The sequence below is a fragment of the Rutidosis leptorrhynchoides genome, chromosome 3 (genome assembly GCF_046630445.1).
Source record: "Rutidosis leptorrhynchoides isolate AG116_Rl617_1_P2 chromosome 3, CSIRO_AGI_Rlap_v1, whole genome shotgun sequence".
NCBI lineage: Eukaryota > Viridiplantae > Streptophyta > Magnoliopsida > Asterales > Asteraceae > Rutidosis > Rutidosis leptorrhynchoides.
In genome coordinates, this window is record NC_092335.1 from 168,555,200 (window position 1) to 168,558,994 (window position 3,795).

Below are 3,795 nucleotides of genomic sequence, written 5' to 3' on the forward strand. Positions count from 1 at the left end.
TATCTTATTTTGTGGTATAAAATTTTAACAACAAGAACATAGTTTGAATGTTTTCAAACTTGTTTGCAAACTAAATAGATCCTTCTAACTTAACTTTTAAAATACTCCAAGACCTGTAATATAACTTAAATATATGCTAATTTAACAAGGTATAACTTGGTTTTTCAAAGATTATCTTAAAAACTATTTTTACGACGTCGGAGTGCCACCGGGGACTGTTTTGGGTTGGATAATTAAAAACTATCTTAAACTTTGAATTGGAGGTTTATGTTCTGGAAAAATGATTTTTACTATGGATATGATAACACATAAAAATTCCATGATTTAATTCAAAGTATAAGTATTTTTAGAAAAATAATCATTTAAGGTTGTTTACATAAAGGAAAATGTTTAACTTCATAAGTTTCACTAAAGTTTCACCTATGTCGTGTGATTTTGAATACAAACCAAGGTATTTTCAGTTCATAGTCTTAAAGAGGGACTCGATCCAAGGAGATGGCAAGTTGAATCAACGAAAACGGATTTGTAACGAAGAAACTATGACCGAAACAAAATTGGTTATTCAAGACTTGTTTAACTTCGGGATTAATTGGGAAAAATTAAATAAAATCACATCTTTCTAAGATAACATGATATTTTATATAATTCAATTTTATATGGTTCAGGATCACCCGTAAACAACACGAGAAGATTAATCGTAAGATCCCATGATTGTACGCAACACGTCATTTGACAACACCGGTACTTTATGTACGCAACACGTCATTTGACAACACCGGTACCGTGGGTCAAGATTAATCTCGACCAATACATATACGATGGGGTTTTATTTATTTCGTTGGGGGTTTTATTTATTTCATTGCGGGTATATTAAACATCTAAAAATGAACCATTAAAATTGAATTACTAACAACGAACTGCTAACTACGGACTAAGGAATTATTCAAAGTATTAAAAGTATAACAAGTATATATATGTGACGTTTGTTTAAAAAGAAAAGGTATTGATATATTATATATGGATAGGTTCGTGATATCAACCGGAGACCAAGTCAAATTATATATATATATATCTTCAAGACGAAAGTGAGTATATAGTCCCACTTTTAAACTCTAAATATTTCGGGATGAGAATACATGTATTTTATGTTTTACAATATGGACACAAGTAACTGAAAAATATATTCTACGTTGAGTTGTACCACTGGCATACTTCCCTGTAGCTTGGTAACTAATATTTACAGCGGTATTGTAAACGCGAATCCTGTTGATAGATCTATCGGGCCTGACAACCCCAACCGGACTGGACGACCAGTATTCAACGGTTGCACAGTACTTCATTTCGTGACTACACTTGGTACAGTGTAGTAAGATTTCATATTAAAGGGAATATGCGACGTGATTAATTGTTAAGTATGGTTACCAAGTGCTCAACCACTTAGAATATTTTATTAAACTGTTTATATACGAAATCTTGTGGTCTATATATATATATATTGCTGCCGGCACTAAACCTATATCTCACCAACTTTATGTTGACCTTTTAAAACATGTCTATTCTCAGGTGATTTCTAAAAGCTTCCGCTGCATTATGTTGAATTTGAGCAGGATCTTGCGTACGCATATTTGTGTCAAAAATAAGACTGCATATCCAAGAACTTGTGTTGTAAAATATGCTAGAAATCGTGTTGTTATCATCATTTGTAAAGTTTGTAAGTCGAAGATTATCGCTAAACGATAATCATCTTTATTTTGTCCAAAGCTTGTATCAAAAATAAGAATCATGGTTTGTAATGTATAATATATGCAGTTTTTCTTTTAAAAATGTCGCATATAGAGGTCAATACCTCGCAATGAAATCATACGTTATCTAACACGTTCTTACGGTTAAGGACGGGTTATGACATGTGGTATCAGAGCGTTGGTCTTAGAGAACCAGAAAATTTGCATTAGTGTGTCTTATCGAGTTTGTTAGGATGCATTAGTGAGTCTGGACTTTGACCGTGTTTGATTTCGAAAACTATTGCTTATCCTTGTTGGTTAAAAATTAATATGTAAATATTATGTGGTATTAACGTGCTAGTTGTTATGTGATAGATGTCTGGCTTAGAACTTATTATCACATTCAGCGACTCCGAACCAGAATCTTCAGATGGTGTTCCAGTCATTAACCTATCCGATGATGAAAACGACACCTTTGGGGAAGACTCACAAGTTCCGGATGAATCAATTGAAGAGGAACCAGAAAGTGATCCTGAGGAGGAAGAAATACAAGAAATTACGAAAGACAAGTTCGAACGAGGAAAGAAACGAAAAGCTACTGAAATGGAAAATCCAAATCCCGAGTCTAGTGAGGATGTTGTGGCACCAACTCCACCAGATACTTCCACACCTATTCCCGCTATTCCTATTAGTCCTACCCCGACATCCAGTTCTTCGGTTCCTCAGCCAAAACGCAGGGAGACAACCAGGATAACCTTTAAGCGATTTCTTTGAACACAAACGCTTTGGGTTAAATGATGCGCTGTTGTTTTAAACCATGGGATCATATAATGTTTTGTATAATATTACTAGTGTGGTTTGCTTAATGTTTGATGTAAGATAAGCATATGTAAAATAGTGAAGTGTGAAATGCAATAATTTTCCATGGTTAAGTATTATTTGGGTGGTAGTAATTGATTTTCGTACTAAGCTATTAAGTATGAACTTTAACGGGTAGGTACTACCCTAGATATAATTATAAAACGCTAATAAGGAGAAAAGGCTTTTATAATAATAACTGGTTCATATTATTAATAAGCTACGATGTACTGTAAATACATACTACATCTATAATATTCCATGTGAATAATTATTTTTTTTCATTCTTGTTGAAGATTATGGCGCGATTGAACCGAATGACGGAACAAGAAATTCAGGAACTCATCAATCAGCGAGTGAACGACAGAATGTTATGGGTCGAGGCTGCAAGAGGTGCTGCAGTTAACCCAAATCCTCGTGTGGGGTGCACTTACAAAACTTTTCAAGGTTGCAAGCCCTCATCATTCAGTGGAACAGAAGGACCGGTTGGTTTAACCCGGTGGATCGAAAAGATTGAGTCTGTGTTTAAAATCAGTGGTTGTATTGAGAAGGACATGACGAAGTATGCATCGTGCACCCTACAAGATAGTGCACTCACGTGGTGGAAAAACTATGTGAAGGCCGTAGGAGGAGATGTAGCTTATGATACTCCTTGGGAAGAATTCAAAACAATGCTAATCAACGAATATTGTCCAAGGAACGAGGTTCGGAAGTTGGAAGCTGAATTACGAAGCCTGAAAGTTGTTGGTACTGAACTCACCAACTACAATCAGCGATTCATGGAATTAGCTTTGCTATGTCCCGAATTGGTACCAACCGAAGAACGGAAGATTGAACTGTACAAAGACGGTTTGCCTAAAAAGGTCAAGGCAAATGTTACAGCATCCAAACCCAAGACTATTCATGAAGCTATCACCATGGCGAACGAGTTGATGGACCAGATTATTCTGGATAAGAACACCGATGTCAAGACATCGAGAAATAAAAGAAAGTGGAAAGGTAATCATCAACAATCCAACAAGAAACAAGAAACCACGCAAGGTGCGGGTAGCGGTTCAAACTCAGGTTACAAAGGACGAAATCCTTTATGTAACAGATGCCACAAACATCACTCTGGTTATTGTAATGTGGTGTGCAACAATTGTAATCGAAAAGGTCATATTGCTGAAGATTGTAGGGTTCCCGCTACAAATACAAACGGTACCAAGACTCCTGC